This window comes from Suricata suricatta, chromosome 2 (assembly GCF_006229205.1).
Source record: "Suricata suricatta isolate VVHF042 chromosome 2, meerkat_22Aug2017_6uvM2_HiC, whole genome shotgun sequence".
Lineage (NCBI taxonomy): Eukaryota > Metazoa > Chordata > Mammalia > Carnivora > Herpestidae > Suricata > Suricata suricatta.
This window is the reverse complement of record NC_043701.1, coordinates 116,537,492-116,550,012: the sequence shown is the minus strand read 5'-3', so window position 1 is coordinate 116,550,012 and position 12,521 is coordinate 116,537,492. Positions and strand designations below refer to the sequence as shown.

Here is a 12,521-nt window from a genome sequence, read left to right as displayed (position 1 = left end):
ACAGATTCAACTGTCACCATCATTCACTCAGTTGTTACCTCAGACCAATTCTTACATATTAAAATAAGACCTTTAAATATCTATGAATACAGTTGTTGATGTTTTGCTAACTTCTTGAGTCATTTTATTAATTTACTCTTTTTTTCCCCATAATATTTTATTGTCAAATTGTTTTCCATACAACACCCAGTGCTCTTCCCCTCAAGTGCCCTCCACCATCACCACCACCTCTTTTCCCCCCTCCCCCTTCCCCCCCCCCCCCCAGTTCATTCTCAGCTTTCAATAGTCTCTCAAGTTCTGCATCCCTCTCTCTCCCCAACTCTCTCTCCCTCCTCCGCTCCCCCTGGGTCTCCATTAGGTCTCTCTTAAAAACATGGAACGCTTCGCGAATTTGCGTGTCGTCCTCGCGCGGGGGCCACGCTAATCTTCTCTGTATCGTTCCAATGTTAGTATATGTGCTGCCGAAGCGAGCACATTAATTTACTCTTTAAATACCTAAAATTCATGCCAGATTCCACAATGAACAAAACTTCAATTACTCTGTTTAAATGAAGAAATCATATCTTGCTAGGTTGGAGAAAAGGAATTAATTAAAGAGATACTTTTTAAACCTTAAGAAACACAAACCTCGTTCATTATATCGAGCATCAAATGCAGAGGAATCTCTTATGTCAGAATCAGAGAAGTACCTACACTGAATAAGGATGCCACAGAGTGGAGGAAGACTTTCTTTGGGGATAGAAGATATGCAAGCAGAGACCAAAAGCAATCACATGATGATTCTATTAGTTTCCTAGGATGCCATAACAAAGCACACAAGGTAGTTCAAAACAATGCAAATTTATGTTCTCAGAGTTCTGGGAGTTCAAAGTCCAAGATCAGAGTTGGTTCCTTCTGAAAACTCTGAAGGAGGCTCTGTTCCACGCCTCCCTCCCTAACTTCATGTGGCGCGCTGGGCATCCCATAGAATGATTATACTGCGCCAGTCTCTGCCTCCATCATCACATGCCTTTGACAGTGTCTAAATGTCCCTCATTTTACAAAGATACCAGTCATACTGGATTAAAGCCAACCTGATGCCCTCATCTTAGCTTGATTAAATCTGTACGCATCTATTTCCTAGTAAGGCCAAATTCACAAATACCAGTGTTAGGACTTCAATGTATGATTCTCTGGGGAAACATAACTCATCCCATAATAATGATGTCACTCGGAATCCCTGAAAAAAATACTGAGTGCTGCTAGTGGTGAAGATGACCACTTTAAAGAACCAGAGACAGAACTTTTACCAGCACAGAGCACTCCAGGTGAGAGGACTTGCGTTTGAAAAATGGTAGTGACACAAATCACCTGCATTTCAAAGAATCACTTTCTTGCTAAGCAGTGTTTGCAGTACTCAGAAGAACATAAATGGTAATGTGATGTAGCCCCTTCACTCAATTTTTTATTCAACAATTCATTTGCCTAGTAACATTACCACAAGCTTAGTACCTGCCTAAGTGCAGGGTAGATAATGCTGAGGGACAACAGGTAGAACTCCTGTCCTCATGGAGGAAACAAAGTAGGTAGAACAGTCAGACAAACAAACGGGAAGTTGGCTGACAAATGCTGAGGTAGAAATAAACATGGAGCTACGAGAACGGAGAAAAGGCCCATTTGATCTAGCCAAGGCCACAACATTTCCCTGAGGAGGTGACAATTTAATCCTCATCTGAACCCGGATCAAAGTCCAGTAGTCCCAGGAGGGCAAGCTCAGCTTTCTGAGGAGGAAATGCAGCAGGTGCCAGCAGCCAGAGTAAGGAGGTTGGTGAGGACGAGGGGCTGGAGGAAGTCTTGCTGTTGGAAGCAGAGAGGGTGAGCGTGTGAAGCTAGAAATACAAGAAAGATCCAGAGCTTATGGAGCTGAGGAAGACACAGGAAGAAGCCATGCATGTGCCGTGGATGCAGGGAAAGATGTATGGCAAAACAATGAAATTGTTAAATGTAGGCTGTTAATAATCACTCTGGCCGCATATTATAATTTACAGGTAGGGACACTAGAAATCAAATAAATTAAGTGTTTTGCCAAAGTCAGAGGGTTCTTTAGAAGCAGAATGGAGACAAAACCGAGGCCTTTGGCCTCGTCTTTCATGAAAGCAGAACTGTCAGGGTTGCTCAAACACCTCCCAAAGGAGAGGCTGCTCCTCTCGGTCCCTCCATCTAGGCAAAACCATGTAAGCGCCAATCCCTTCCGCTGTGCGGTTCTGTCCCTGGACCATATCCAGTCCATCGCAGCCGCGGCCCGTTGTTGTAAAATTTTCTTGAATCCATCCACTGGCTTCACCATCCCCTCTCTGGTCCACATCATCATCGCTGGTGGCCTGGATAATGACATAGTCTCCCCATCACCATTCTTGCTCCTTGAAAACCCTGTTCTCTATACTACTACCAAAATGATATTATGGGTTGTTGTCTTTTTTTAAAGAATGTATAGTATTTCATGTCACTCCTCTACTGAAACCCCTGGTGGCTTATCTAAGCTCTTAAATCAAAACAATTCACCACAGCCTACAAAATCTTGCAAGAGCTAGCTCCCACCTACCTCTTGATATGAACTCTGAACTTTCTCCTTAACTGCACATGGGCCTTATCCGTTCCTCCAGCACACCACGGTCCATCCTACGTCAAGGCCTTTGTCCTTGCCATTCCCTCTGGCTGCAATGTTCTTCTATCAGCTACTTTAACACTCTATACTTTAGACTTTAGACCTTAACATAAGTTTCACCATTTTGAGAGACCAGTTTGGGACCATTCTACCTAAAGCATTTCTAACTCAAAATTGCTTGATTTTTTTTCCTGGTTCTTCATAAATTTGTCATTCTTTCTATCTATTATCTGTCTATCTATCTTTCTATCTACTATCTACCTATCTTTCTATCTATCTATATACCTACCTGCCCACCTACCTACCTAGATATGTAATGTATCTCTATTATTACTGTCCACTTCACCCCATCAGATGTGAGCTCCTCTAGGAAGGAACTCTATCTTCCTTGGTTAATGCTACATCTTCTCTTCCACATCAGTGGTGAACACACAGAAGATGTCCAATCACTCTTGGTTGAATAAATCGATAAACATACAGTGATCAGTATTTTTTTTTAAAAAAAAAGCACTAAGAATGAAAGCATGAGAAAGATACACAAAAAATTATAAAAATCTCCCCAAATTTGCATCTAAAATAAATCATGACTTTTAAAACATTCTCCTTGGAAAAACGTGTTTTATGGGCAAGTTTAAAAAAATATTTTTTAAGTCTTGAGTTTGTCTTTATCATATTGTACTAATGACCTTTCTTTCTTTCTTTCACTTTGTTAGAAAAATACGTCTAGTTTTCGGAAGAATGAACACACTAAGGACAGTGTTATAAGGGCATCTTGGTCAGAGGCATCTTGACGTATTGGCTCTAAGGATGGAATGCTGCCACATTCTAAGTAATGAAACAAGGTGTAGAAAACATATCCAGTTGCTAAGTGAGGAGAGTTGGGGACTTTTTAACACTTTTAATTAGAATAGTTTCATTGTTTATGACTTAGAAGAACTGCTCTTTCTTATTACTCAGTAAAAACAGCCAATTGTTGATTTCATCTGATTCATTTTCCAAAATGTAAACTAAAACTAAGTGGACCATTTCAATTTGAATGTTCTTTTCCCAAAGTTACTCTGTCTGTAAAATGACTTGGAAAATAAGGAACCATAAATAGATTTCACATGTCTGTGCAACATGTGTTTAACTTCTTATCTGGCTAAAGCATAACATCCTATTGATTAGTGGAGTTATTTCTTCATTTTTATCACTTGTTTACAATAAATTACAAATATGTTTATAATGCTGGGAGTTTTTCATAACTGAGCAACAAATATTTATAGAGCAGCTACTATGTCCCAAAATCCTGTGTGGGATAATAGAGATCCAAATAAACAAAATACAGTTTGCTTCCCCCCCACCCCCCAGTATAGGGTCTAATGGTAGACCCAAGACATAAGTATTCAAGAGCACTGATTTTCACAGTCAGCACTGCCCCTAACTAGTTACATGAGCTTGGGGGAAATTACTTAAAAATGACTAGGTTTGGGAGAAAGAAATTAATTGTTTTCATTAGTAACATGTGCACTTATCTCATAGAGTAATTATATGTTTAGTATATTAGTAGCATTCAGTTAATAACAATGATAATGTAGAAAGTGACAAATTGTTCTTGAAAGGAGGCAAATTTGAGCCCACTGTTTTAGGAGAAAGGCAGAATCCCTTTTAGGGAAAGAACCTATTTTGGAATAGCATAGCATAGATAGATATATAGAGAGACAGACAGACATAGAGATAGCTTACATATAAATAACAAGTAATAATTAGCAAGGAGTCCTGCTCCACTCATGCTCCACTCTGAGAACTAAGGGGATAATGATCTCAAAAAAAGCAGCTTGGGAAACTCTGGTCCTAGAGACCCAGGGACCTTACAATTCATAGTAGATAAAGAAAGTTTGGAGACATTATTTTTATTTTCTATTTAAGGTAAATAATCTCTATATACCTATTTTCTTCTGCAGAAAGAAGACCAAAGACTAAAATACTCTAGCTATGTCCAGAGAAAGAGGAATGAACTAGCCAGTGATGAAGTCCATTGACCTTTCCTCCTCCTTGGATTTGCCTTTCATAGGTCTCAGCTCTTCTTCCACAGTAGGACCTCTCCGCCATGTTGGGTAAGCCGCCACGCCCGGCTCAGCCATGTCTGTATGGGTAAGTCTGGGTAGATGAGCATGCTTAACCATGAGTCCAACCCACGTCCTCCAGTTCCACCTTTATCTGTAATTATAATGATATTTCAATACTCCATTTTCTGACAGTGTTGTAATATTCCTCAAATGAATCAGAGCACAAGTGCAAAAGAAGGGTGTTTTTATAATATTCACTCTGTAGCAGCAGTTTCTGATAGAATATTTTATAGTGAGAGAAATGTTCTCTACTCTACATTGTCCTGTTTCGTAGCCATTGGCCATATGTGATATTAAGCACATAAAGTGTGGTTGGTGTGACAAAAAATATTTTGCTGACTATATTTACTTTTTCTAAGTATTTATTTTTGAGAGAGAAAGCTCAAGTGAGAAAGGGGCAGAGAGAGAGGGAGAGAGAGAATCCCAAGCAGGCTCTACGCCATCACCACAGAGCCTGATGTGGGGCTCGATCTTCTGAACCATGAGATCATGGCCTGAGCTGAAATCAAGATAACCTGCTGAGCCACTCAGAAGCCCCATAACTGTATTTACTTTTAATAAAATTTGAATTTGAACAACCATCTGTGGCCAGTAGCTAAAATATCACACAACAAATTCTAAATCTCAATGTTCCTCATGTACTCTCCTGTCTTTTTGTTCCCTCTTTGAACCAGAGGGAATATTCGTAGTGACTTATAGGGCTGACCAGAGAAGTAATATATTTTTACACAAATTCTCTCAAATCTCTCTCAAAAATAAACTAAGTATTTTGCTTTAAGAAACGCACAAGTTGTCATTAGGAAAGAGATGTTACTAAAATAAAACACAGGTTATCTCTATAGATTCCAGGAGCACCATATCTGTCTTCCTTGTTCCTCTTTGCTGAGTGGGGGTGACACAGCACCACCCACTGGGAACGTGACCAGCACCCCTTAGGCATGGAGCTCAGTTCACCAGTAGCCATGGCATGGACAGTAAAGTGAGGAACCTGTCTTCTCCTCGGTCTGTCAAAAGGCTCGTGGTTTCTCCTCTTCTCAGCTTCTTCCTGTCCAACCCTCCCTTCTTCCCCTTCAAAGGCCAACTTCCTGTACTTAGACATGGTGTAACCCCACCCTACACCATCTGAGCTCCCCCAGGTGAGGGGCCCCACACGAAATACTTGGAGCGTCTGTTTTCCAATTATGCATTGGTCTCACTGGCTCAGCTTAACCCAAGGGCCCCAAAAGGGGCAAGGCAGGCAAATTACTGTTATAAATGCTATGACACTACCCATAGGATTGGCTTTGATGGTGTGATTAAGCTGAAATGGATGGAAATGTAGTATATTTAGGGAACTGTTCTAGGGGGTCCATTCACATTGGTTAATTCATTAACAAAAACCTTGAAATCTTTTTACTATATTATGATTTATATTTTAATATATAAATATTATATTATTTCCTCTCTACTAATGAGAATATTGAAGTTCAGAGACGCTAAGGTATATCCAAGCTACTAAGGACAGAAACAGCAAGTGCTTTTTACACTAAAAGAGTCTGCTTCTATTTCCAATTACGTTGTCAATATTCCTTAGCAGGAATTTGTATTAGATCAGAAGTAGGGCTATGCTAACACACACCATGATTTATGCCTTGAGACTCTTCTGAACTATGAGGTCTTGTAGACATTCCTTATATAATAATTAGGCCTGTGTGTGTGTGCGCACATGTGCACGCGTGTGTGTCTTTCACTAGATTAAATATGCCTTTAATACAGTATGACTTCGAGGGTGCCTGGGTGGCTCAGTCGGTTAAGCATCTGACTCCAGCTCAGGTCATGACCTTGTGATTTGTGAATTCAAGCCCCATGTCAGGCTCTGTGCTGATAGCTCAGTACTTGGAGCCTGCTTCAGATTCTGTGTCTCCCTTTCCTCTACCCCACCCCTGCACTGTGCTTGCTCTCACAAGTGCTCTCACTCGCTCTCTCTCTCTCTCTTCCTCTCTCTCAAAAATAAAGAAATACTAAAACACAAAACTAAAAACAACACAGCAGGACTTTGAACCTTTCATTTTTCCACTCCTTATGTAGATTTATCCCTTATGGTGTTAACCTTAGAAAAGTAAAAGTTATGTTTTTAATTGAACTGCAGATATTTCCAAAGATAGATTTGGGGTCAACTACATTACCTTTTGTACCTTTTGGGAACACTTTCAATTATATATGAATAAGTCTGGAGATGTAATGTACAACATGATGACTATAGACAATAGTACTGAATTGCATATTTGACAGTTGCTGAGAGAGCAGATCCTAGAAGTTTTCATCACAAGAAAAAACTTGTCTGGGCACCTGGGTGGCTCAGTCGGTTAAGTTTCTGACTTCAGCTCAGGTCATGATCTCATGGTTTGTGGGTTCAAGCCCTGCATCAGGCTATGTGCTGACAGCTCAGAGCCTGGAGCCTGCTTCAGATTCTGTGTCTCCCTCTCTCTCTACCTTTCCCCCACTTATACCCTGTCTCTGTCCCTCTCTCTCTCTCTCTCTCAAAAATAAATAAACATTAAAAAAAAGAAAGAAAAAAACTTGTCATTATGTGTGATGATGGATGTTAACCAAACTTAGTACGGTGATCATTTTGCAGCACATACATGTATCAGGTCATAAATGTTGTATACCTAAAACTAATGTACCATGTCAATAATATCTCAATAACACACACATATGTTGAACATATATTCAAAAGGCATATATACCTTTCTGATAAGGAAACAAATCTGAAAAGAAAACAACCATGGATAATTTATGTTAAGTGTTGCCATTTGACCAAATCTCTTAATTTGTTTGTCCTTGAAAGAAATATGGGATGGCCAGCCAAGTGCTATGTGTTTTCAATTTTCATTAAATGCTTGTGGAGGGTGGAGTGGTAAAAATTCACAGCCTCTGAGTGTGCAGATAAGCAAAGAGAGTGGAGATGACTTTAATAGCCCTTGGAGGAAAGGAGCCACCGTTAATGGGGAAAAAAATTAGTCATCTTAAGCATCCAAACATACAAAAGTTGCCCTCTTCCTGGGAATTTACAGACACGTGTTGACCAGGAATTTAGCATTTGCATTTAAAACTTTTGGTTTTACATTTTTTCAAAGGCTCTCAAAATTACAATACCAAGAGATAATATTTGCTGAGCATTTACTATGTTCTAAGCACTGTGCTAATAAGTACTTCAGAGGTAGCATCCCCATCTCTGCAACAACCTTGCAAGCTACAGGTGTGATTATTCCCATTTTGTATCTGAGGAAGCTGACACTGAGAGTGAAGTGATTTGTCCCCGGATCAATCCACAGAATGACAAAGTTGGGAGTTGTATCCATAGAGTCTGGATGTATGACGACTCATGTTAATTACGATTCCAGCACAGCCTTCTTTTAGCTGGGGCATCTGCGGATACAAAGTATCCAACCTGTACTGAATCCAGGCTGAGACACTCACCTGGCTTTTTCTCTGCGCCATGGTCTTTCATGTTCCTTTGTAAAGTTGGCCAAGATAGAGTTACCTATGTTTCCCAGCTCAGCTCACACTTTGCAGCTCAGAGCAAACATTGTGAACATCCCTGCCTTTCCCCCCTGCCACGGTCCCCTAAATTTGTGACCACGTAGCTTATCAGTTATTATTGACAATAGCACACCAGTGCCTGATTATTTAAAGAAATCACTGTTCATCTCTGCACAAGAGATATATAAATAGCCACTGAAGAACTGACCTGGAGAATATTTCACACTATGCTTTCAAATAATGAACCAAAATATTCTCTATTGCCCCTTTTGGTGAAGGAAATATACAAAAATATTATCATTGATTATTTTTATCTGGTAGAATTGCACACGCATGTTTGTTTTTGTCTGCAAAGAGTTTGTATCATTTCAGTGACAGGAAACATTTCTACTTTTTTTTTTCTTAATCATGGCAAATATTCAATACTAAAATAAGTTCCACTGCTTTTAACTAGACCTTCGGCAGGGAGCTGTGATCACTCTCTAATCCAAGCTCTATAGCAAACACTACATCTGCTATGTCAAGTGCCTTGTTTTATGATTACTATTTACACGTGCCTAACTCTACAAAATACAAAGGGTGCCTTGTACATGCTGTTCTTATCCCCAGAAGCAAACACAGTATTGAAATTTCAGCAAGAAATTATAGCTAAGGGTTCCCTACTCCCTGGTTAACCTCAGGCATTTACCAAACCCTGTCTATCACATAGTTCTCCCACATAATTATTACATAGACACATATGTGTCGTGCATTTATAAGTATATTACTTACCATACTGGGGTGTGGCAAGCCTTATCAAGACATCTCTTTAGTCCAGGAAGAATTCATCATTTCAACAATATGGAGAGAAAACATTAAATGATAAGGATCTATAGAAAAGAATGGAGTAGAGCAATTATTGTCTATCTGGACCCTTCAGAGCCCTAGGGACACTCTCTCCAACAAGTCCACATTTACCTTGGGAATAGACTTCCCCTAAGATTCACCCTTTTTTTTGTTAACTTTTTAAATTTATTTTTGAGAGCAACAGAGCGTGAGCAGGGCAGGGGCAGAGAGAGAGGGAGACACAGGATCCAAAGCAGGCTTCAGGCTCTGAGCTAGCAGTCAGCACAGAACCCGACATGGGGCTTGAACCCACAAACCATGAAATCATGATCTGACCTGAAGTTGGACATTCAACCAACTGAGCCACCCAGTTGAGATTCATCTTGAAAAAAATATTTGATACCTGTAAACTCCACAAAGTTTTTGAAAATACTAGACGACAGACTATACACATAGACTATAATCTATATTTATATAAACATATATATAGTTTTTAAAATATTTACATATATTTTACATTTATATATATAAATATAGACTATAATTCAAAGAACGGAAAATAGAAATTTTCAAATGGTCTGTGTTGGGGGGAGGGGCTTGTATATGGAGGTTACAGGATTGTCCTGAGTCATCTAAGAGAAACCACAGCGATCCTTTGGCAACTGCTCAAACCACTGAACTTTGAGTTCCTAGAACACTGGGCACATTTTGGTATCCTACTTTGCTGACAAGGTATGTTGCATATGTCACAAACGTTAAAATTATTTTATATATATTCAAAGTGCCAAGTATGTACTAGCCACTGCTGACAATTGGTGAGCAAAACATGTATAGTTCTCGGCTTTACAGAGCTTACAATGTAGTGAGAGAACCATGAAGCCCGCAATCATGGGACTAGACCTACAATTGCAAGCACTCACAGAAGAAAAGCACATGGCACAATAGGAAGCAGTCTGACCTAACTCAGGCATGCAGAAAGCTTCCCTGAGGAAGTGCAAATTGAGCTCATACATGGAAAACCAAGAGGAGTTCATTACACTAAGTGCAGAGAGAAAGGGATTCCAGGTGGTATGGAAATGGCACCGGCAAAGGCCCAGGGAGGAGAGAAGCAAGAGCTGGTGCCGATGGAGGGAGGAGAAAGAGGCAGCGCAGCTGGAGGGGGAATAAGGGGAAACAGAACCAGTAATGCCGAGGGAGAGAATTTCATTTTACTCTCATCCTAAGAACAAGAGAAGTGGTGGATGGTTGTTAATAAGAAGGTGATGTGACCAGCTTTTCCTTTCGAAGGAACCTTCTTGCTTCAGAGTGAGATCAGAGTGGGGCAGATGAGGAGAGAGACTGGTGATCCATTCAGGAGGCTATTATAAAGTGCCAGGTGAGAAAGGACACCTTGACTGGGGCGGTGGTGGAGAAGAAGCCAAGTGGATGGATTCTAGAAATATTCAGGAGGTCAAATAATAGGGCATGGCAAGGCATTCTATGTGGGGGTGAGGAAGAGGAAGCTGTACTGGGTGACTCCAGGGTGCTGACTTGGGGGAGGCAGAGAACACTGGAGGAAAAACAGGATTAAGGAGGTCTTAAGAGTTGTGCATTTCAGACTGAGACACGTTTAGTTGGAGAAGATACACAAATATCTGTATATCTGTCAATATCTATACATAGGTAGATCGAAAGAGAAAGATGATTATAGACAGAGCTCTCCAGAGCTCAGAGGGGACCAGACAGAAGTATACCAGGCACTGGGGTAAAGGCGGCATTTCAAACTAACGATCTGAATGAGATTCTCTAGAAGCAATGATAAAGTCAAAGGAAAAGGGCCCTGAGGCCAGAGTGAACCACAAAGGATTCCAACACAATGACTGGGCAGAAAGTCACATGCCTGAAAAAAGAGAAAGAACATAGTCCCCAGAAGAGAAACAGAAAATACATGCTCAACCGACTGAGCCACGCAGTTGCCCCTGGTTCTGCTTTTATTAATGAAAAAACCAACGGGAACATCCAGATGAGAGGAAAAATTGCAAGGACAAATAAAAGAAAGGATTATCTATAATGTAAAGAAAAATATTTCACTAGGATATAAAAGGCAGGGCTCTTTATATAATCTGCCTACAGATCTCTCTTTAGAACCTAAAATATTGTCTTGTTCATGGTAGATACTAAATAAACAGTGAGAGTAAGGCATGACTCTGTAAGATACCTTAACAGTGGGACAGGAAGGAATTCAGTGCATATGAGGAGGAATTTGCCTTTAGAGGAAGGAGGAAAGCTTTTATATTGTAATAAAAAGGAAAATGACAGTATGCGGGCAGATGTAGGAATATTTTTATGCTTTGTTAAGTTTCCAGTACATGGCTTCTGCTTTTTTCATAAAGTAAGTACTGGTGTTGGGGTTCAGACCTCAGTGAGAGAGAAAGGGAGGAAGTTAGTTAGAAGGAGAGAAAGTTTGCAATGGTCATCAATGAGTAAAAGATATACAGTCAGGTCATGGGGAAAGTACTTCTTAGGTTGGTGGTCATGAACTCACAGTGGAAACCATCCCCATATCCCTGACTTTGTCCAGCAGAACCCAGGTGCTTCTCAGAAGCAGATATGGAGACAGAAGGTGGCTGCTCACCTCAGGGCAGGCATGAAATTCCACAGCATAATGAGAAAACGTTCCAAATTTCTTTTGGAATTATTCAGAAAACTCTTTGTTCTATCTATCGTCACTTTGTCATTGTCCAAAAGTGGTAATCAAATGATTGTAAATAATTACATAAACAGGCATAAAATAGTTAAGTTGGATAACTCTCCACCAGCTTCTGTAATAAAAGGACCTGTAATCATAGAGGAGATAAAATAATCAAATGCAAATAGGTCTCCCTAGTAATGGAGGAGACTTTCAAGCAATAATACTAAGTCAAAGCAACAACAATGAGAACAGTAAGGTACCCGGTAGAAAGCCCCCAAGGCCTGGCCATCCTCCTTCACAGGTAATGGGATCTCTTGAGAGGCCTTTTGGGCATTTGATAATGGACTTGTACATCAACCCAAACAGCTAAAGATTTTCTGTTACTCTATTGTTTCTTCAAGTGGTGTTTCTGAGAATAGACTCAATGACATATAAATAAGAACTCTGCTTAAGCAAAAACAGATGATGGGATTAAGTTTAGGAAACTGGCTTAAAAAGAGAGAAATTTTTGTAGTGCAGCACCTTTCACATGTAAACATATGCCACGGGTACCTAAATTTTCTTGATAGTTTACAGATTTCCTTGGATTATTTGTGTCGGCAAGCATCTACATGAGAAGTAGCTTATTATGATCATTGTAAAATACTGATTGAAAAGACTAATTCCACTTTTCACATGGGAATTCATTACAGAACAAACTGGACTGTAATTTTTTCCTCTGTATAACCTAAATTCCTCCTGCTCTCAC

The 12,521-nt window shown here is 40.0% G+C and overlaps 1 non-coding gene across 1 annotated transcript; it reads right to left on the bottom strand.

The window, feature by feature from the left end:
• Positions 1-367: 367 nt before the first annotated feature.
• LOC115286101 lies at positions 368-474 on the bottom strand. The gene has a single exon (XR_003905860.1). It is a non-coding gene; the product is annotated as a U6 spliceosomal RNA (small nuclear RNA).
• Positions 475-12,521: the final 12,047 nt, after the last annotated feature.